Source organism: Sus scrofa, chromosome 7 (assembly GCF_054392235.1).
Source record: "Sus scrofa isolate SSC_HxYL_T2T_F1_AM1 chromosome 7, Sscrofa_HxYL_maternal_Yorkshire_Landrace_v2.0, whole genome shotgun sequence".
NCBI lineage: Eukaryota > Metazoa > Chordata > Mammalia > Artiodactyla > Suidae > Sus > Sus scrofa.
In genome coordinates, this window is record NC_139389.1 from 88,224,501 (window position 1) to 88,248,903 (window position 24,403).

At 36.7% G+C, this 24,403-nt stretch overlaps 1 long non-coding RNA gene and 3 pseudogenes across 1 annotated transcript in view; 3 read left to right on the top strand and 1 right to left on the bottom strand.

Moving 5' to 3' along the window:
* The first annotated feature begins 4,902 nt into the window (after nt 1-4,902).
* On the top strand, nt 4,903-5,536 carry LOC100739288 (coiled-coil domain-containing protein 43 pseudogene; annotated as a pseudogene).
* A 4,298-nt stretch (nt 5,537-9,834) lies between these two features.
* Nucleotides 9,835-10,782, bottom strand: LOC100738847 (olfactory receptor 4F3/4F16/4F29-like; annotated as a pseudogene).
* Nucleotides 10,783-20,253: 9,471 nt separating this feature from the next.
* LOC146401732 (olfactory receptor 4F15-like) lies at nt 20,254-21,191 on the top strand (annotated as a pseudogene).
* Nucleotides 21,192-22,085: 894 nt separating this feature from the next.
* LOC146401733 (uncharacterized) overlaps nt 22,086-24,403 on the top strand; it is a 279,104-nt gene continuing 276,786 nt past the window's right edge. The window contains exon 1 of the long non-coding RNA XR_014809256.1: nt 22,086-22,285. This is a non-coding gene — a long non-coding RNA (uncharacterized LOC146401733). The remainder of the gene's footprint in view (nt 22,286-24,403) is intronic.

A 24,403-nucleotide genomic window follows, 5' to 3' on the forward strand; every position in this document is an offset into this window, starting at 1 on the left:
TGACTAGGGGAAAGGCAAAATGGCAGCACAGGAAGATCCTGAGGTCATCTCCCCCATGAACATAATACATATAGAGCTACCTATAAAGAATTTCCTCCTGAATAAGACTTGAAGGGTGATTTGATAGCTATTGCACATAAATGGATTACATAGAAAAGGGTAGGAAAGATGCAGACATGATGTCCACATAAACCCCACTTCATCTGCACTGTGTTGTCCTGCAATAGTGAGGGTCAGAAGCAAGAGGCTTAATCTCAGACTCTCTCACTTTGGAACAGTAACAAATAGCAATTTAAAGCCTCCCTAAACTATACAGGAAGAAAATCCATTTACTGTCTCAAGTAGCAGTGACAGTGAGCCATGAAGTAAGTGCTAGAGCCCTCTCTCAGGTCAGTGGTGCCAGCAAGCATAATTTTTTAGTGCCCCTGGGGCTCTCCCCAGCCTACACCCACTTCAGCTCTAGTCCAAGCATCTTGCCAAGGCGGCCTTGGGGACATCACTCCTCAGGGACTATCCCAGGCTTGTACCACTCCAACTCCAGCCATCATTTCAAGGAAGCCTCTAGTGTAGCACTGTCTAGGGACTGACTCCAGCCATACCTAATCTAACTTTAGTTGCCCCTCTAAGGGAGCCTTGGACACAATGCTCTTCAGCCAAGACTGGTCTAAATTCAGCCAGCCTTCCAAAGACACCAGACACAAATAGTTTACACAGGGATTGCTTGTATTCAAGGCTGCTCCTTCAAAACCAGGAGAGGCTGGTATTTCTTTTATTTCATAGAAACAAAAAACAAAACTCAAGCAAAATGGGGAGACATAGGAATATGTTCCAAATAATATAAGAAAATAATACCCCAAGGAAAACCCATAATGAAACAGAGATAAAGAGTTAAGAAATACAGATTGAAAGGATGCTTACAAACCTTGGAAGAAGAAAGGAAGAACTTACTGATAACTTCAGCAAAAACTTAAAAAATATAATGAAGTTCCAATCACAACTGAAGAAGTCAATTTCTGAAATTAAAAAATACCGATAAGGAATCAACAATTTAGATGACACAGAAGAACAGATTAGCATTCTGGTCTATAGACTAGTGGAAATCACTCAATAGGAATAGTAGAAAGAAACAAATGTATATATCTGTATAACTGAGTCACTTTGCTGTACAGCAGAAATTGGCACAACATTGTAAATCAACTATACTCTATTAACAAAAGAACAGTAGGAAGAAATAGAGAAACAAGACAGAGTATGGTTAAAATGTAAAAGCTGAAGATAAAGAGACTCAAAAAGAGAACAGCAAAGATGAAACAACTAATCATACACAAGGGAAATCAGCAGAAACTTAAAGGTGAGAAGGGAGTGGTGTATATATATATATAGATAGATAGGTAGATAGATAGATATAGATATATAGATATAGATATAGATATATAGCTTTTGATTGGCCACACCACCATATGGAAGTTCCCAGACTAGGATAAAATCATAGCTACAGCTGCCAGCCTACATCTCAAGTTACAGCAATGCCAGATCTGAGCCCACTGAGTGAGGCCAGAGATCGAACTTGTATTCTCATGGATACTAGTTTGGTTCATTAACCACTGAGCCACAATGGGAAGTCTGGTAGGATACATTTAAAGAGTTGAAAGGAAAAAAACCCTACAACCTAGAATATTCTATTCAACATGGTTATTTTTCAGAATTAAAGGTCATATAGTTTCTCATGCAGGGAAAAACTAAAGTTCATCACTACTCAACTTACAAGAAATGTTAAAGTGTCTTCTTTAAGAGGAAAAGAAAAGGTCACAACTAGAAATTAAGAAATATATGAAACAAAAGTCTTATTTGTAAAGGCAAAAATACAGTATAAGTAGTAGCTCAGCCATTTAAAAGGTTTGTATGATGGTTAAAAGACAAAAGTAGCAGAATCACTTATAACTACAATAAAGAGTTAAGGGATATATAAAATAAAATATATAAAACATAACATCAAAAATTTTAAACCTTGAGGACTAAAACTGTAGTCCTTTATAATGTCTTTGAACTAAAGCAACTATCTGCTTAAAATAGTTGGCTATATATACAGGTCAATATATATAAACCTCTTGTAACTACAAGCTAAAAATCTACAATGGATATATAAATTATAATGCAAAAGGAATCTAAGCATAGCACTAAAAAATCCATTAAACTACAAGATAAATTAATAAAAGACAGAAAAAGAGAACTACGATAAAAACCATGAAGTAATTAACAATATGGCAATAAGTGCATAACTATCACTAATTAAACATAAGTAGACTAAATGCTCCAGATTGAAGATATAGGTTATCTTTTATATATAGTTGAAAGGATTTAAAAAAAGACCTATCTATATACACTGCCTGCAAGTGACTCACCTCAGATCTAAAGACATACAAAGAGTGAAAGTGAAGGGGTTGATAAAGGTATTCCATGCAAATGGCATGGAAAAAAAGGCAGGGTAGAAATAGTCATAAAAGAAAAAATAAACTTTAAAAAAAGCCTAGCACGAAAGACAAAAAAAAAGGATAATATAAAATGATAAAGAGGATAATCTAAGAAGAAGGTACAATATTTGTTAACACTTAATACACTTGACATAGGAGAACCTAAATATAGACAGCAAATATTAATGGCAATAGAGGGAGAAATATACAGTAATAGAATAATAAGAAAGAACTTTAATACCCCACTTACATCAATGGATACATCATCTTCAGGAAATTAATAAACTCTGACCTTAAATAACACATCAGACCAGAAGGACTTAACAGCTATATATAGAGCTTTACATCCAAAAGGTTAGAATACACATTTTTTTTCAAGTATACAGGAAACATTCTTCAAGATATATCATAATTTTAGGCCAAAATATACATCTCAATAAATTTAAGAAGAGAGAAACCATACTAAGCATTTTTTCTTTGTGAAGATACTAGATATAAAAGTATGATATAAAGTATGATACTAGATATAAAGTATGATACTAGATATAAACCGTAAAAAGAAAACTAGAAAAAATACAAAAACCTGGAGACTAAATAACAAATTGCTGAACAATTAGTGGGTCAATAAAGAAATCAAGAGGAAGTAAAAAAATACCAAGAAACAAATACAAATGGAAACACACATTCCAAAACTATGTGATGCAGAAAAGGCAGTTCTATGAGGGAATTTCACAGCCATACAGGCCTACTTCAAGAAATAAGAAAAATCTCATTTGCAGCAACATGGATGGAACTAGATACTCTTATCTGAGTGAAGTAAGTCAGAAAGAGAAAGACAAACACCATATGATATCACTTATATCTGGAATCTAATATATGGCACAAAGGAACCTTTCCACAGAAAAGAAAATCATGGACTTGGAGAATAGATTTGTGGTTGCCAAGGGGGAAGGGGAGGGACTTGGAGGGACTGGGAGCTTGGGGTAAATAGATGCAGAATGTTGCCTTCAGGACTGATTAGCAATGGGATCCTGCTGTGTAGCACTGGGAACTATGTCTAGTTAATTAAGATGAAGCATGACAATGTGAGAAAAAGGAATATATATGTGTATGTGTAACTGGGTCACCATGCTGTACAGTGGAAAACTGGCAGAAAACTGTACACTTGCTTCTCAATGCTAAACCGTCTTGCATCACTAGAATGAAATCTCCTCGATTGTGTTGTGTGACCCTTTTCATGTATTTTTGAATTTGGCTTGCTAGTATTTTGTTGAGGATTTTTGCATTTATGTTCAGCAGAGATATTGGCTATGATTTCTTTTTTTGTGTGTGTGGTGTCTTTGTCTGGTTTTTATATCAGGGTAATTTTGACATTGTAAAATTAGGTTGGAAGTGGTCCTTCCTCTTCAATTTTTGGAATAGTTTGAGAAGGCTAGGCACTAATTATTTCTTAAATGTTTATCAGAATTAACTGATGAAACCATATGGAATTGGACTTCTTTATTTGGGGAAATTTTTTATTATTGATTCAATTTTTTTATTAGTGATGAGTCTGTTAAGATTTTCTATTTCTTCATGATTCAATCTTGGAGGATTTTACGCTTCTAGCAATTTATCCATTTCTTCTGAGTTGTCTCATTTGTTGGAATATAACTTTTATACTATTCTCTCATGAATCTTTGTATTTCTGTGGTGTCATTTGTAATTTCCCCTTCTTCATATCTATTTTATTTATTTGGGATCTCTCTTTTTTACTTGGTGAGTCTGGCTGAGTTTTGCCAATTTTGTTTATCTTTCCAAACAATCAACTCTTAGTTTCATTTATCTTTTCTTTGTTTTTTTTGTCACTATATCATGTATTTCCACATGATCTTTATTTCCTTGCTTCTACTACCTTTAGGCTTTGCCTGTTTTTTTTCTTTTTTTTTTAAGTTTCTTTAAATGTACATTTGGACTTTTTACCTGAGATTTTTCTTTTTTTTTTTTGAAAATCTTTTATTTATATATATTTTTTCTACTATACAGCATGGTGACCCTGTTACACATACATGTATACATTCTTTTTTCTCACATTACATATTCCATCATAAGTGACTAGACATGATGCCACAAAGCTACAGTAATAATAATAATAATAATAATAATAATAAAAAGTATGAGAGTTCCATTGTGCCTCAGTGGAAACAAACCCGACTGGTATCCATGAAGAAGCAGATTTGATCCTTGACCCTGCTCAGTGGGTTAAGGATCTGGTATTGCTGCAAACTGTGGTGTAGGTTGCAGACATGACTTGGATCTAATGTTGCAATGAGCTGTGGTGTAGGCCAGCAGCTATAGCTCCAATTATTCCCCTAGTCTGGGAACTTCCATATGCCACAGAGGATCCATTAAAAAAAGGTATGGTGATGGCTGGCAGGAACTTGGCCCCAGGATGGTGCCCAGTAAAGTGGCAGTATCTACCACCAATAAAAACTCTGGAGCAGGCAACAGCTTTGGATCCTGACTAGATGGACAGTTAGAGGCACTGGGAGTGGACAGAGCCATTTAAGACACCTACATCCTGGGTGTCCTGCAGGAGGATTAGGAACAAAAGAAGCTGGATGTTCTGCAGGGTATCCTCTCTGCTTTCCTGGAAGAAGAATCCCTCCTTAATATCCGCAAGGGCATTGTGTGTTGTCACCGCAGTGAATAAGAAGATGAGGTCCAGGTTGTTGCCACCTTCATGAGAAGCAGGCATAGATCGTGATGAAGCCCAGGATAGTGTCAGAGGAGGAGAAGCAGAGGGAAGCTGCACCCCTGGCCATGTATGCTGATGTGTGAGACAAAGACAATAAAGCAGATGAGAAGGATGATTCAGGTGAGGCCATGATGAACGTTCTGGAAAATCTCTGCTCCAAAACACCCATGTGGAAGATGTCCCAAGTGCTGGAAAACTGGAGCAAGACTCACTCTGGGATGAGTCCCAGAGGAAGAAGGAATAGGATAACCTGCAGAAGGAGAGGGACAAACTAACCAAAGAGGAGTGCAAGGAAAAGAATAAGAAAAGGACAGAAAGAAGGGAGTGAAACTGGCCATGGCTTCAAGTGCTTGTGATGAGGGACTCAATTACCCTATCAGGTGAGTAGGGGGATGAGAAATGTCAGACAACAACCCTGCCAATAGCTGGGAGAATAAATTTTTCTGCTTTGGATGGGTAGCTGGGTGGCAAAGCATAGCACACATGACATTCTCTCTAACACTGAGTCTTTTTACTTCATTTGAGTTCTAGGAGAAGCTCCTTCAGGACTTAACCTCTTATCCTGTGGGCCTCTTATAAGAGGAAAGCTAATGGGATGAATGACAATATCTGACAATATCAACACTGTTTTTTCTTAGTGCAAAGAGCCTGACTTTCCTGGAATAAAAAAAGAGATCAAAATTTAAAGAGACTCTTTTTGTGTCCTTGACGAAAATGTTTTTTTCTTGGAACCAGGAGTTCTGAACCCATAGAGCCCAGATTTACAAGGATGAGAAGTTCAAACTTCCCAACTATCCCCTGACTCCTGGACCCATGTATACTACTCAACAGGGACAATGAACCAAGCAAAAATTATACATTGTGTATGTATGGTTGACCATTGAACTACACAAGTTTGAACTATGTCATTCCACTTACAGACAAATATTTTTTTCAATAAATATGTACTCAATCCCCAGTTGGATAGGGCCACATAATCCAAATTATGTGTAGATTTTCAACTATATGGAGGATCAGTGCCCATAAACCCCTTGGTCCCAAGGGCTAACTGTATACAGTGTCCTATCGAAGACTTTGCATTCTCAGAATATCACCTCCAAGCTAGTGGTTCATCGGCAGATGTAGTAAGCCATTCCATTTCTCTTTTACCAGTAGATTATGGGTGGTACAGTATGATGGGGACAGTAGATACAATGGTCATACGCAACTTCCACACGTTCCTTTTTTGTGTAGAGCCTCGGTATGATATGGTGTTTGTGGGATGCCTTGTCTGTATATAAACTTTTCTGAAATTTTTAGGGAAAAATGCTACAGAACCATACCAGTCTGCATTGTGATTAGCCCATTGATGCTTGCTAGAAGTTTCACATCTTATCTCTCATCAATCAACAATTTTTTCTAATTACATTGAAGTCTGAGTAATAAGGCCTAAGCAGCAAGGCCCTTTGCACAGAGTCTAGAACTACTACAGAAGAAATTTTTCCAGATTGAGGATCTACTCAAAGATGACAGACTTATCATCTGCTATATGGGCTGGAGTGGTATTCCTGGATATAGATTATGCTTCTTCTAGGAAAATGCACCGTACTGTTTTCCTTGCTGGCTGCACCATTTTACATTCTCACCAACAGTGAGGGCTCCAATTTCTTCACATGTTCATCAACACTTGTTATATTTTGTTTGTTGTTAATAGCCTTCCCAAGAGGTGTGAGATGACATCTCAATTTGTTTTTATTTGCATTTCTCTGATAATTAATGGATCATTTTTTCAAATGCCTATTTACCATTTATGTGTCTTCTTTAGAGAAATATCTATTCAAACACTTTGTCCATTTTTAATTGAGTAGTTTTTTTTTTCCTTTTTGCTGTTGAGATGGAGGAGTTCCTAACTCAAGGAGATATTAATAAATTTTATGCAAAACCTTTAAAAATAAAGTTCTCTAAGAATTGGTTTATAGAGATCAACAGTGCTGATATGAATCTAATAGAGTTCAAATTCCCCAAATTTTTAAATTGAACTTCTACTAGTCTAGATTTGCTAAGCTTTTATAGGAACCATTCTTATAAAAATTACTAGCTCAGAAGTGTTTTTCTATGAGAATCCAAATTCACATAGTGAAAATAAATTCTTGGACAATTCAGACTGAATCAATATTTTTAATAAAACAGTAATAGATCTTCTTCTTGACCATACCACTATAAAGTATAAGACAAGCACTTAGATGAAATTTAAAATCATGTGTTCAGTCATTTGAGTTATATGTCTGACAGGTCTGTAGTGTGTCCTCTTAAACATAATATTTAATATTTTCAACAATTGTAAGAGCTTAGTTTAGTATTAAGCATAGTATTTAGTGGATATTCTTTGACTAAATTTTTTTTTTTTTTTGCTTTTTAGGGCTGCACCAGCAGAATATGGAGGTTCCCAGGCTAGGGGTCAAATCTGAGCTATAGCTGCTAGCCTACGCCACAGCCATAGCAACACAGACTCTGAGCCGCATTCTGGGACCTACACCACAGCACACTGCAATCCCTCATCCTTAAACCCACTGAGCAAGGCCATGGATTGAGCCCACAATTTCATGGTTCCTGGTTGGATTTGTTTCCACTGCGCCATGACGGGAACTCATTCTTTGACTAATTTTTAAATATGGTTGAATATTGAAAGATTGGTCATGGTGTGTGTGTGAATGCATGTGTGTGTGTCTCTCTCTGTATTTATATTTTTATAGAGTGTCCATGTCTTTTGACCAGTTAATGCACATGTTCATTTCTTCTGCTTTAAGAATATTATTTACTGTCTGTAAGAAGGTATGAATAGAAAGTGTGTGTCTGTTGGGAATTATATTAGTATGCTCATGAGTTTTGCTGAATTATTAAAATGATAGTATATGACAGACAATTCTCAAGTACTCCCCTTCAAGAACTCTGAGTGGAATAGAAATTAGATATTTTGGTTAAGTCATAAATGGGTGACTGAGACTATACTAGAAGTAGCACAATCATAATATCAAGGGGAAAAGTATTATTTATCTTAAGAAAAATGTTATTAAGAGTACTGTAAAAAATTAAGAGTATTGTAAAAGACAAAACTGAATGGACATAGAAAGCTATAGGTGGTTTTCAGGAAGTAAATCCTATTTGCTTTGGACATAAATCTGTATATACACACACACACACACACAAACACATATATATTTCAAAGAATCAGTCTGAATTGAAGCAAAGATAAGTATTAAAATTTGACAATATTTGGACAGTCAAGGTTTCATACGCTTACTTAAATAAATTTAGAATTGTTTTAATAATATTACATTAAAACACAACTAGATTTTGGTTTTCTCTGTTAGAATGACATAACAAGTTGATCTTGATATATTTATTTTGCTCTTAACAAGAAGTGGTGCATGTTTAACTGTCTTCTTGGTAATTTTCTGAATAATCAGAGATTCTGTAAGCAACTCACAAAGTGGGTTGTAAACAGTTCTTAGTAGAAAAAAAGAAAGAAAAAATTCATAAGAATAAATATTGCTATGTTAAACTGTGATTCAGTCCTTTATGGGGATGGGGCATTGTATGCACTACAATGTATATTACATTTTTTACTGTGGATCACTGTCAAAGGTATGAAAGCCACTTCTATAATTGATCTTATCCTTGCCATTTAGGTATTTTCTCTTCACTCACACTAGAAAGCTAAACTCCTGAAGAATAATATGTTCTTTAAGATGTGAAAATGTTGAGGAGGCACTTTATAATATTATAAACTATAATAGAAAAATTTTAAAGGGGCAACAGTGAGGTAAGTCAAAAAGGGCAGAGCCCCAAATGCAGGGAAGTGGGAAAAGAAAGAGGAATCATGGGACAGGGACATAGAGAAGGAAGACTGCCTGAGAAAGGAGAGCGAAAGGGGAGAAAGATTTTCCTAGCCCAAAGACCACTTGCTTAGGAAAAATGCATAGGAAGACATAGGAAGAAAAGAGGAATGGAAATGTAATGGGTTTGAGTTGCATCATGTTAATCTCAGAGAAAAATCCTGGTGTTTCCCAGTTCTTTTTATTCTAAGAACAGCTTCCATGGCTTCTACCTGGGTATGTGTGAAACATGTGTACATGTTTTCAAAGATTCTGTGTATGTACTCTCAAAGATTCTGCCCTCCTTGCATAGCCCTGTCAGAGGCACAAAGGAGAGGTAAAATGTGAGCAGAGTACAGCATAACAACAGGAAGACTCAGTTTATTCTTCACTTAGGAAACCTCCCATCAGGTACTGATAGGAGTTTCTATCTGTGAGACAGGCTCCTGTTAATGAGAGAGACAGGTCTCTCTGTTCTGAAGCCTTAGAGAAGTATTCCCTGTTATGTATTTCTAATAATTACTTCATAAAAATATTACTCCTTAGGAATTGAGGCTCAAGAATACTATAATTTTTTATTATAAACACTTTGATATAACTCCTCTTTTTTTCGGAAGTGGATATCTCTCCATCCTAAGTAAGAGGAAAAATAGACTCTATATCAGTGTGAATAATTAAATCAAGCGAGGACAAACAAGATCTCATTTCCAAGTTTGAAAGTTATTAATGAACATCAGTAATCAACAAGGGTTCTTCACAGTACAGGTGTCACTTAAGAGATCTTTCTGTAACTCACTAACTGTCTGCATTCTCTTCTCATTGCCACCTTCATTTCTTGATTCCTGAATGTATAAATGACAGGATTCAAGAAAGGAGTGAGAACTGAATCAAAGATGGCCAGAAACTTATCCAGGGGCATGGAGGGAGATGGCCATGTATAGAGAAATATCAAAGGACCAAAGGCCAAGACTACCACAGCAATGTGAGCTGACAGTGTGGACAGAGCCTTAGATGAACCTGCTGAAGAGTGTTTCTGTACAGTGAGAATGAGGACAATATAGGAAATGATCACAATGAAGAAGGAGCCAACAGAGATGAACCCACTATTGGCCGTGACCATGGACTCTAGTTGGTAAGTGTCTGTGCAGGCAAGTTTGAGGAACCGGGGAAGGTCACAGTAAAAGCTGTCCAATACATTAGGCCCACAGAAGGGTAAGTTTACCAGAAAAGCCAGCTGAACCATGGAGTGGATAAGGCCAGTCACCCAGGCAGCCACTAAAAAGGAGATACACATTCTTGGGCTCATGATGGTCAGATAATGGAGAGGTTTACATATGGCAACATATCTGTCAAAGGCCATGGCAAGGAGCACCACTCCCTCCACACCACCAATGACGTGGATGAAGAAGATTTGAGCGATGCAGCCACTGAAGGAGGTGACTTTACGTTTCCTGAAAAGGTCATAAATCATCTTGGGAGAAGCAACAGAAGCAGCAACTAGGTCAAGGAAGGAGAGGTTGGCTAACAGAAACTACATGGGGGAGTGTAAGTGAGGGTCGGAGGTCACAGTGAGCATAATGAGGGAGTTTCCCATCATGCTTGTTATGTAAAATGTGGAGATGAACACAAAGCGGAGAAGTTGTACTTCCCAGGAGTTGGTAAGTCCCAGGAACACAAACTCTGACACCACAGAATGATTTGCTCCATCCATGGGCTTTGTTAATATTGCTACTTGAAGGGAAACAATAGGAAAAATATGAATTATGATAGTTATTTCAATGAATTTGAAGGAGATAGATGAAAGTTATGATAGTCTATTTCCAGTAGGCTATTAGTATTAAAATTGACCTAATATGTTTATGGACTCTAAAAGTGTTTACACATAGAAATGACTGGTTCTTATACAGAGTTGTTCTTATCACTGTCTTGTCTCTGTCTTTATGAACCTCTGCTTCCTCCCAGGGTTGGTGCCCTGTAACTCAGGAGAAACAAAACAGTCAACCAGAGTAATATAAATTCAACTTCAAACTTTTTTATTTTTGAATCACATCTAGCATGTTTTGACCTTAGTCACATCAAACTAATAATCACTATTAAAAAAACTTCCAAGCCTATGATCTTCATCCAGAAGAGGGCCTTTTTCCTCCTTCCCAGTCCCTACCTCTGGGAACATATTCATCTTCAATATTGTTTAAATGTTGACCACATCTGTGAAGTCTTGCTTTATGAATACTAGAATTTAATTTATATTACCACCATAACCACCAGGTTTTCTATGCATTTAAAAACACTCTGCTTCTTCCCAGTGTAGATGCTATGATGTTTTTCAAAAGATACAAGATTGGTCAACAGAGGTAATAGAAATCAACCTGAAATTAATATAGCCTGTCTCCAGTCATACAAACTCTTCATCAATTCTCAACAATTTCATCAACTTTCAAGACTACAAGCCTTATTCTGGCAAATGACCCATCCTACTGACTCCCTATCTCTTGAAAACACTTGTCTTCAAGGTTTATTAACAATTTGAGGTCTTGCTTTATACTACCAACATATATTTTTTTAGGATTTCTTGTATTTTAATAAACTGAGTAATGCTCTAAATCATCTGGGAGACTCTAAGCTTCTCGAAGGCAGGGATTGTGACTTATTCATATTAGTAGTCCCTGAAGCCATGAAAAATGGTCCATACAGAGGTGCAGGTCCATAAACTGTCTGTTACCAGTTTGCCTCAGGTTAGGTGCAGAAACTGAAAAGAAGCATTTAGAAATTTCTCCAGAAATTTCACATGACAGCAAAACCCAAGCCTATGATTTCATATTTTCTAAAGTATCAGTCCAAGAAGGATTTGAGAAAAACAACCCTGGTCCTTTACCAAAGATAATTTCAGGAGCGCTGCCCTAAAGTACTTAGCACATGGTCTGTGAGGTGAAAAACTATGAAGGGCCTCATGTATACTGAAAAGAATCTTGTTCTTTTCTGTGTAGAACATATCACATTATCTTATAATTTTGGTTTCAGTTAGAGAAGCAACATCACACAATGGAAAGAATGTGGCCTTGGATTCTGTAAAACAAGATTTAAGCTATATTGAGCCACTGACAAGAGGATTTGGGGCAAGTTACTTAAATTCTTGAACCTCAGTTCATCTATGAAATTGCAATTAGTAACACTAACTTCTCAGAGAAGTATAAAATGGGTATAAAATAATTATAACATAATTGAGGTTTTATAATATTTTATAAATAATTATAATATTTATAAAATATTATCAATAATAATATTACTGATAATAAATACAAAATTTGAGGTATAAAATAATTTTGGTTTTACAATCTTTTATTGATTGTATATCTATTATGTGTAAATATTCAGTAACTGATAATGTTGCTCCTCTTTTGTTATTTTCACATGTCTATAACAGTGCTAAATACACATCATAAATGAATAAATAAGAAAAGAAAATGTTATTGGACAGTAGATAATATAAAAATTCCATATATAAAAGGTATTTTGATAGCATATTATAATTATCTCCACATATAATAGGAGATTATAATATTCATATTCTTTCAGTGAGCAAAATAAAAACTAGTCTGTGTAAACTAAATATATTTGCTTTCTAAAAACTACTGCATTTCTTTGCAATACTACAAATGCAGTTCATTGATATTTTCATTTGTTCTCCTCGGTGAGACTGCAACTCCCATAAAGTTAAGGACTGCACTTGTGTTGTTATCCAAGTTTCCTAAATCTTAGAATCATAAGAGGTATTAATGGAGCTATGTATATACTTCAGGAATTATTTATGAAAGATAGAAGATGTATTTGGATGAAAAAACCTATATAATTAGGAATATATAGATATATAATTAAGGAATATTGATAAAGAAAACTGCTCACCTTCTAAGCGACCAAGAATAATAGAAAACAAGGAACTATACAAGTGAGATGACTTAGAGAAAAAGAAATAAATTGTAAACCTAAAAAGGATGAAAAATTAAGAAGTATTTATAGAATGTCAAAGAAAAGAAGCCTAAGTCTTACTTTAAGTAAAAGACAATTTTTGAGATATGATTGACAGTACTTTCTGGACCAACTCCAGAAATTCTATAATTGTAGAATTTTGTATTAAAACATTGTGGTATTATATCTCCTGGTATCTTTTACGTGTTAAGGCTCTTCAGAGAGTTTCTTAATAAGCTCTTACCAGCCATGTGCCTATAGCTGTGAATTTATTTGCCTTTCGGCTCTCCAATCTCCATCAACTAGGCAAGAACTGAGAGTTTTAGGAAAAGTGAGTTTAAAGAAGAATGAGATATAAACATGGACCTTAGATGTACCTATCCTAATGTCAGGGAATGTAGAAACTCAAAAGTTTGGGTCATTCCAGTTTTGTTCTTTTGTTTATTTTTTGGATGCCCTGTGGCATAGGGCATTCCTGAGCCAGAGATCAGATCCAAGCCACACTTGCGATCTATGCTGCAGCTGCGGCAATGCCAAATCTTTTTAACGGCTGTGGCAGACCGGAGATCGAACCTACATCCTTGGGTCATCATAGTTTTAAAAGTCACCTGAGACAGAGTTAGGATCTATATCTCAGTTCAGGTCAAAAGCTGTAGAGAGTTTTCTAAATGGAGACACAGTCATATGATGTTTATTCACCAAAAAGTCATCAAATATTCATAGGCTAAAACTCCTGAATTAGGGTGTTCTAAATGCTTCTTCTCTTATCTACTGGTTATACTCTGAAGTACATTTTCTCAAACATAATAATTATACCCACATTTAAAAAACTAATTTGATATCCACCATGCAAAAGACATGGCCTTCCTCTTTGCCTTCTGTTGTGATTAGTGCTTTTCTTGGTCCATGGAGAATTGATTAATACCCCATGGAGACATTTAATCCTTTACAGATGGAGGGAATATTGGTAACTCAATAATAGTCATCAAATTGAAAGGGATCTACATATAGCAGTTAGATTTGGACACGGTATTAATCTAAATTGTCATTTATATAAATTTCTTCCTCAATTAAAAATATTGTGCATTTAACAACACCCTCAGCTGAAACGTCATGCATTTTATCTTTCAAATTGTCACAAAACCTGCTTTATATCCAAGTAAAACACTGCTTCCTCTGATTAAATACCACCCCTACTTTAACTATTTATATCTATCAAAAAATAAATAATTCTGCGTTCTTTCAAATAACCTTTTATGTGCAAAAATGAAACGAATGTCACTCCTTCACTTTCTGTTTGCAAGATTCAGCAAACTCAATACCTTTTCAAGTTCCACTCACGGACTCAGGGTTCCTTTCTCACTTATTCTATTCTATCCCCCCCCAACTCTCATTTGTTAACTTTCTCTAAATCTTTCTGCATTCTATTTACAGCTTAGCGATAAAATTAATACACAACAACACAACACGCTATTTCTAACCATGTAAGAGACCAGGAAAACAAATTCAATCTCTGGTAGTTTTATATATTAAATAATTTCCAATCATATTTTAAAGTGACATGACGTTGGTAATTATTCAGCTTTGGATTTTTTGTTCTCCATGTCTCTTCTACTTAGATGTGTATGAAATCCTTTTCCATCTTGTAATCTTGAGTTCCTAATAAATGTGCTTCCCTTTCTTACAGAAGATAATCATTTTATACACATCTCTCTAGGAAGGCTAATGGAAAGAAAACACGATTACCTTTTAAAAATATTTTCACATTTCAGTCATTTTTCTTGCCTGTTCATCAAGTGGCAGAGAGTAAGAAACATTCATTTAATCAGCATTAGGAACAGAATGATTAATTGCCACCTATGATGACCCAAAATATTATAACACCATTTGACTTTTGCTAATATCTTTCACATTACCCTAAGAACAATGTGATACTAAAAGTCAAAGTCAGTTAACCTTTTGCAATGTGTCTATATACTTTCATACAATTATTCTTCTGTACTATTCAATTCCTTATCCCGGAGTCTATCTACGTTGTGTTAGGATAACACTCATACACTTGAGGATATTACTCATATTCAAAGCAATTAAAACAACAAATATTATGTCTGAAACTAAAGCCACACCTTGCATTGTTAAATTTATTTACATCCTCCCATTTTACCTGTATAAAGAGAACATCATCATTAGGGAAGCTGAGACTTTCCTATGTTCTCCAAAACAAAATGCCATATAAAATCCTGATGTAAGAAGAAATGAAGCTAATCACAGCTCAAGAAAACAGTAACCAAATGATACTGCAAAAACATTTTAGGTTAGAGCTTATGGATCAGGGGACTTTACCCCTAGGGAACTAAATGGTTTGACCAGAGCAACCAAAGGATCTAAAAACTCATAATAAGACACTAGAGAGAAAGAGGGAAACAAAAGTGGAATACTTTAAAAATATCTCTGTGCTAGTTTGTTGGAAATTTTATAAATATTGATAATTACCATCTTTTATTCAAGCATAGTTTATTTACAATGTTTCTTCAATTTCTGTTGTACAGCAAAGTGACCTAAAACACACAGTTCCCTGTGCTGTAGAGTAGGGCCCCATCGGTAATTACCAATTAGAAATAACCTCTGAAAATAGGTAAATAATAACTCAAAAATTAACTATAATCATCTTAACATCTCCAAAAAAGCCAATGTGATTAATTTTTCATATTGTTCAAATACTAGAATACTGTACAGAAGACTTCATTTCTATACATTCATACATTAAGTAATTGTGGATGTGGGAGTTCCTGTTGTGGCTCAGCAGTTAATGAACCCAACTAGCATCTATGAGAATGTGGTTTTGACTCCCTAGCCTCACTCAGTGGGTTAAGGATCCAGAGTTGGCTGTGAGCTGTGGTGTAGGTCACAGACACAACTCAGATCCCACCTTGCCATGGCTCTGGTGTAGGCAAGTGGCTGTAGCTCTGATTCGACTCCTAGCCTGGGAACCTCCATATGCCGTGGCTGCAGCCCCAGAAAGATTAAAAAAAAGTAATTGTGGTTGTGTACAAATACATAGCTATATAAAAGTTTGTTTCAGTGAGAATATCTTAAAAGTGAATGAAAGAACTAAAACATATACCAATTGATGATAAATTTAACACGTTATGATAGAGCCATACAGTCAAATTTTTGAAGGCATTGAAAACAAGTTCAAATTCTATATAGTTAAAGAAAATCATACACATTTTTGAATGAAACTCTGGACAGCGAAACAGCATGTCCATTGTGTTGTTGTGCAGTAAATACCTATCTCTATCTGTATGTAGGTGTCTGAACAAATAGACAATAAATTCTTTTGAAAAGTACTTCAGGATGGTGCATATTTTATCTTCAATTTTGTATACTCCTCTCGGTCTGAATCCTGCCAGGACCGAAAAAAAAAAAAAGGCATGGTCAGGTTACAACTGAACACAGAAACACAAAGGATAAGAGACTACCATGAGAAAATATATGCCCATAAAATGGACAACCTAGAAGGAATGAACAACTTCTTAGAAAAATATAATCTTGGAGTTCCCGTCGTGGCGCAGTGGTTAACGAATCCGACTAGGAACAATGAGGTTGCGGGTTCGGTCCCTGCCCTTGCTCAGTGGGTTAACGATCTGGCGTTGCCGTGAGCTGTGGTGTAGATTGCAGACGCGGCTCGGATCCCGCGTTGCTGTGGCTCTGGCGTAGGCCGGTGGCTACAGCTCCGATTCAGCCCCTAGCCTGGGAACCTCCATATGCCGCGGGAGCGGCCCAAGAAATAGCAGCAACAACAACAACAAAAAGACAAAAGAAAAAAAGAAAAAAAAAAAATAATAAGAAAAATATAATCTCCTAAGACTGAACTAGGAAATGATAGAAAATATGAACAGATAAATTACTAGTCCTGAAGTGCTGAAATTGAATCAATAATTTAAAAACTCCAAAGAAACAAAAGTCCAGCGTCAGATGGCTTCACAGGTGAATTTTACCAAACATTTAGAGAAAAGTTAATGCCTATCTTTTTGAAATTATTCCAAAAAATCTCAGAGGAAGGAATGCTTCTGAACCCTTCCAGGAAGCCAGAATCACCCTGATACCAAAACCAGACAAAAATATCACAAAAAGGAAAATCATAGGTTAATATCACTGATGAACAGAGATGCAAAAATCCTCAGCAGAATACTGGCAAACAGAATCCAATAATACTTGAGAAGGATCATACACTATGATCAAGTGAGATTTATCTCAAGGATACAAGGATTTTTCAATATCTGCAAATCAATCAGTGTGATACACAATATTAACAAATTGAAGAATGAAAAGCATATAATCATCTCAATAGATGCTGAACATGCTTTTGACAATATTCAACACATATGTATGATAAAAACTCTCAAGAAAGTGGGCACAGAGGGAACATACCTCAACATAAAGGCTATATGTTACAAACCACAACTAACATCATACTCAATGGTGAAAAGCTGAAAGCATTTCCACTAAGATCAGGAACAGGACAAGGATGTACAGTCTTGCCACTGTCATTCAATATTTTTTTGGAAGTCCTAGCCATGGCAATCAGGGAAGAAAAAGATACACAAGGAATCCATATTGGAAAAGAAGAAGTAAAACTATCACTGTTTGCAGATGACATGATACAATACATAGAAGCCCCCAGAAAACTACTAGAGCTCATCAATGAATTTGGTAAAGTTCTAGGATAAAAATTAATATAAGAAATTTCTTGCACTATATACACTAACAATGAAAGAACTGGAAAAGAATTTAAAGAAACAATTCCATTTACCATTGCATTAAAAAGATTAAAATATTTAGGAAAAAGCCTACCTAAGCATACAAAAAGACCTGTACTATGAAAACTATGACACTGAGGAAAGAAATCAAAGATGCACAAACCAAGGGAAAGATATAGCACATTCTTGGATTGGAAGAATCACTAATGTCAAAAATGCTATACTATCCAAGGCAATCTAAATATTCAAGGCAATCACTATCAAATCACCAGTGACATTTTTCACAGAACTTGAACAAAAAAATTTTAAATTTGTGTGGAATCATAAAGACCTCAAATAACCAAAGTTGTCCTGAGAAAGAAAAATGGAGCTGGAAGAATCAGGCTCCCTGACTTCAGATCATACTACAAAGCTACAGTCATCAAAACAGTATGGTACTGCTACAAAAACAGAAATGGAGATCAATGGAACAGGATAGAAAGCCCTGAAATAAACTCATGAATCTATCATCAATTAATCTACCACACAGGAGGCAAGAATATTCAATGGAGAAAAGATAGTCTCTTCAATAAGAGATGTTGGGAAAACTGCTCCTCTACATGTAAAAGAATCAAATTAGAATATACCCTAACACCACACACAAAAATAAACTCAAAATGAATTAAAGACCTAAATGTGAGACCAAAAACTATAAAACTCTTAAAGGAAAACACAGGCAAAACACTCTTCACCATAAATCACAGGAATATTATTTTGGATTGACCTCCTAGAGTGATGAAAATAAAAGCAAAAACAAACAAATGGGACCTAACTAAACAAAAACTTTTGCACAGCAATGGAAACCATAAACAAAATGAAAAGATACGCCACAGAAAAGGAGAAAAATCTTTGCATACACAGTGACTGAAAGGGATTAAACTCCAATATATACAAACAGCTCATGCAGCTCAATATTTTAAAAAAAAATGGTCAGAAAATTTAAATAGACATTTCTCCAAAGAAGACAGACAAGTGGCCAAAAAGCACATGAAAAAGATGCATAACACTGCTGATTTTCAGAGAAATGCAAATCAAAACTACATTGAGATATCATTTCACACCAGTCAGAATGGCCACCATCAAATTGTCTATAAACAATAAATATTGGGGAGAAAGGGGAACCCTCCTACACTGTTGGCGGGAATGTAATTTGTTGTAGCCACTATGGAGAACAGAATGGAGTGTCCTTAAAAAACTAAAAATAGAGGTACTATATGATCTAGCAATTCTACTCCTGGGCATATGCCATGCACCCTTATGCTCACTGCAGCACTACTCTCAATAGCTAAGACATGGAAACAATCTAAACATTCATATCCAGAAAAATGGATTAAGACACTCTATATACATACAGTGGAATACTACTTGGCCTTAAAAAGAATGCAATAATGTCATTAGCAGCAACATGGATGCAACTAGGGATTCTTATATTAAGTGAAATAAGTCATAGAGAGAAAGACACATACCATATGTATCACTTATCTGTGGTATACAAAATTGGCAAAATGGACCTATCTACAAGACAGAAACAGGCTCACAGACATAGGGAACAGACTTGTGGTTGCCAAGAGAGAGGCAGAAGGGGGTGGGATGGACCAGGAGTTTGGGGTTAGTAGATGTAAACTGTTACATTTAGAATGGATAAGCAATAGGGTCCTACTGTATAGCACAGGGAACTATATCCAGTCTTTTGGGATAGAACATGATAGGAGGTAATATTAAAAAAAAAATGTAGGTATATATGCATGATTGGCCCAACATTGTAAATCAACTACACTTTAATTAAACTTTAATTAAAAAAATTTAATTAAAAAATACATAAAAGAGAAAATATAATGCACTCCAATATTCATTCAGCACTATTAATAACAGCTGAGACATGGTCCATAAGTGGATGAATGGATAAAAAGATGTGGAATATATATACGATGGAATACTACTCAGCCATAAAAAGAATGAAATAAAGCTATTTGCAGCAACATGGATAGATTAGAGATGATCATAGTAAATGAAGTAAGTGAGACAGATCAAGATGAATATCATATGATATCACCTATATGTGGAATCAAAAAAAAAAAGTGATACAGATGAACATATTTACAAAACAGAAATAGACTCACAGACATAGAATGCAAACTTGTAATTACCATATGGGAAAGTGGGGGGAAGGGAGAAATTTAGAATTTGGGATTAACATATACCATTGCTATATAAAAAATAAATAAACAAGGACTTACTGTAGAGCACTATATTTAATATCTTGTAATATGGGAAAAGAATCTGAAAAGAATCTGATAACTGAATTACTTTTGACTTCCAAAATTATACACTTTTCCATAGACAGCATTAAAACAACTGTATTAATTTTAATTGTCTCGTTTTCTACCTTCAGGTAACAGGAGAGTGAACAACTACATGAGCCAATGAGTGGAGCCAACCAGTCTGTGGTGTCTGAGTTTGTCTTCCTGGGACTCTCCAATTCCTGGGAGATCCAGCTCCTTCTTTTTTGCTTTTCTTGTCTTCTTTATGTGTCTAGTATGATGGGAAACCTCCTCATAGTGGTCACTGTGAGCTCTGACCCTTACTTACACTCCCCTATGTATTTTCTGTTAGCTAATCTCTCCATCATTGACCTGATATTTTGCTCTATTGCAGCACCCAAGATGATCTGTGATCTTCTCAGGAAACAAAAAGTCATCTCCTTTGGGGGCTGCATAGCTCAGATTTTCTTTAGCCATGCAGCTGGGGGCACTGAGATGGTGCTGCTTATCGCCATGTCCTATGACAGATATGTGGCTATATGTAAGCCTCTCCACTACCTGAGCCTCATGAGCCCACAAACATGCATTCTGATTTTAGCGGTTGCCTGGATCATTGGTCTAACTCACTCATTGGCCCAATTGGCTTTCGTAGTCAACTTGCCCTTTTGTGGCCCTAATGTCTTAGCTTTTACTATGATCTGCCTCGGCTCATCAGACTTGCCTGCACAGATACCTACAACCTGGAGTTCATGATCACTGCCAATAGTGGCTTCATTTCCTTGGGTGCTTTCTTCCTGCTCATCCTCTCCTACATCTTCATCCTGGCCACTCTCCAGAAACACTCCTCAGGGGGTTCATCCAAGGCTCTTTCCACTCTGACAGCTCATATTATTGTGGTGGTTTTATTCTTTGTTCCACTTATTTTTTTCTATATGTGGCCCTCTCCTTCAACACATCTGGATAAATTTCTAGCCATGTTTGATGCAGTTTTAACTCCTTTTCTCAACCCAATCATCTATACACTCAGGAACAGGGAGATGAAGATGGCGGTGAGGAGAGTGTTCTGTCAGCTTATGAGTTTTAGAAAAATCAATAAATGACTTTATTAAAACACAAAATATCAGAGTTCCCGTCATGGCTCAGTGGTTAATGAATCCGACTAGGAACCATGAGGTTGTGGGTTCGATTCCTGGCCTTTTTCAGTGGATTATGGATCCAGCATTGCTGTGAACTGTGCTGTAGGTTGCAGAGGCGGCTCGGATCCCGAATTGCTGTGGCTGTGGCGTAGGCCAGCAGCTATGGCTCCGATTAGTCCCCTAGCCTGGGAACCTCCATATGCCACAGGATCGGCCCCAGAAAAGGCAATAAGACAAAAAACAAACAAACAAACAAAACACAAAATATCCAAGTGACTACTGATACACTTTCTTTCCCTACTAGCTAATCCTCATGAAGAAGGGATCATCTTTCTGAGGTACGATCTTTTTCTTTCCTTTGGAACATATTCTTCTACTTCTTCATTTTTGATTATCTCTCTGTATTGGTTTCTATGAATTAGATAAAACAGCCACCTGTTTTCTAGTCCTGTAGGAGAAGCCTTGTATAGGAGATGAAGCCTATGGTTCAATCCTGCCCTAACTCTTGGTTGTGTCACAAATATTTCTGATTATCCAAGTAACCAGTTTTATTTGTAATGGGCCCCAGAAACTGAGGACGTGCCAAGGCCTGTCAGTGTCCCAAAGAGGAGGATGCTAGAAGCAGGCTGACTGTAAACTAGATTCTCAGGGAGTAGCTTTTAAAGAATGCAAATAGATACAGTCCTGAGGGGCCACAAGCATAAGCCCCATTGTCCACCAGAGCCAGGGGATCTAAAGGTGTCCCCTGGGTGGCAGTGTCAAAAACTGGGGTTCCAGAAGAAGGTATAAGGTGCTGTAGTAAGGCAGAGGGAGAGTGAAAAAAGCTGACTGCAAAAAGCCCCCTCAAGAGATCCCCGCGTGGGGGCGCGGCTGGAACGTGAAGATGGCGCCGCCCGTCTCCCTTCCGGGAGGCGCCCAGCTGGCCTCCAATTCTGCGTCAAACCAGCTGCCTGCCCCTCAGGCCACCCTCCAGGTCATGCACAGAGCAAAGGAGCTTCTCCCACACAGTCTGGGTGGCCCTGGATCCAAGGCTGCTCAGGCGCCGAGCCCTGGGACAGGTGAGTGGAGCACCAGCCCTTTAAGAGCTGATTTTCAGAGGTTCTGTGGAAATGAGCCGCTGGTTTTCAAAGCTAGACATTTTGGAAGCCCCCTTTTCAGATTCAGGTCTTAATATTTGTTGGTGCCTGGTATGGGGTTCAAACCTTTTGCTCCTGAGGGAGAAGCTCTGGGTTTCAAGTTCCCCGCTAACTATGGTCATGACTCTGGGTGAGGGAGGGGGGTTTAAGGCAGGACCCATTCCCAGCCTCTCCTACCTGCTTCCCTGTGGGGTTTCTCTCCTTGGCTGGAGGTGCAGGAGTTGCTCAGCCAGTTTTTACGGTTTTTTTCAGAGGAAATTGTTTCACACGAAGCTGTAGATTCAGGGCATTTACAGGAGGAGGGGCGTCCGGGACCTGTTTACATCTCCATCTTGAACCGGAATAGAACGGTCTTTCTAATGTGGGTGGAAATAAATCAGCAAACAATTTATAAGAGGAATAGAAAAGCATCTAATTAAGCCAAACTGAGGCCTGTAGTCCAGGAATCACAGATTCAAGAAGTCCTTGTATTTTGTGCCACAGCCTATAAAATTGTGGAGGCTTATACAGGCGAAGACAGCAAAATATCATAAAATGTCCAGAATTAGGTTTGGAGCTGTCAAGAAGTAAAGTGCTTATTAAGCAAGGATTGGTTGAGGTCTGAAATGGTTGCAGAGTTAAAAGGGGGAGAACTTGAAACTATAAGGTTGCAGCTGGCAGCTCCTAGCAGGTATAGTTTTGAGTATGGCTGGTAGTGTCCTTAGTCTGATTCAGCTCAGAAATTTAAAGTTGTCAGTAATACAGGGATGTGCCTGAAACCACATCCGCAATGGCCCATGGCTCCATTTTTAATGCCCGAAGCATAGTTACTCTATGGTTAAAACAAGTGTATAGTGCATGTTTAAAAGGCTATTTTGTATCACCCAAGATGGGGTTAAATCATGCATAAGCCAGAATGAACCCCGTGCGCCAATATGTGAAAGTTTCTTTCCTCACTATTATTCACAAGTGTTTATAGACCTTCATTACCCAGATTGTGGGTCTATTTTGTTCTCACTGAAGAATGTGTGACATTCTTCTCTGAAAAGAAAGGGAATTTTATACTAATGGTATAGAAATCAAAGATTATATTAACCCTTACTTTTCAGTTCACAAATAACTGTGCCAATTAACACATTTCATGCATGTTAAGTAATGGTGTAAATAAGATTGTTTCTCAGGATATCTACTACTTTTTTTTCAAACTATTCTGCCCTATAATTGGGACACTGTTAACATCATGCCTGTTTATGTGTCCTATATTTCCCTTTTCACTTGTTCTGCTTGGTTATTTCAGTCTTTTGGTGATGAGTAAAATGTAAAAAACAGCTTTCAAATTTGTGGTTATTTACACATTCTAATTCACAAATTTTGTTTTCATGCTTTGTTCCATATGTTGAAGAATGTTCTTGAGTTTATTATTAGCCAAGTAGATCCTGTATTGGCAAACTTTTGCTGTAAAAGTCCAAATTATAAATAGTTTTGGATTTGTGAATTATATGGTCTCTGATACAAACACTCACTTCTGCTGTGGTAGTGTCCAAATAGCTGTAGACTACACATAAATGAAAAGGTATTGCTGAGCTCTAATAAAATATAATTTGCAAAAACAAGAGGCAGGCCAAATTCGAGTTATTCCCTGTGTGGATCTGGCTCTTTGAGCTATCAGTCTTTGTCTTAAAACGAGTGTCTGAAATAAAGGCAGTATAGCATTACATAAAATTTGCAGTTAAAATTTAGAGATTTTGGTGCTAATAGCACCACTTCACTTGCTGTGTTGTCTTACCTAAGTCACTTAAACTCTCTGAATTTTGATTTTTTCAGAGACTCCGACAGAACTCACAGATATATGGTTATGACTAAGTAATATGATATTTGAAAAGATTTTGTTAATTTAAAAGTTAGCCTGGGTACATTTCCTGGCTTATAATTATTTGCTTGACATCTATTAGCTTAAAGATAAAATTTGCTTTTTCCTGTAGTCACATTAAGCTTACCTTTTCTTTGTTCTCTTTCTCTCTGTCTCTCTCTCTCTCTCTCACACACACACACACACAATTA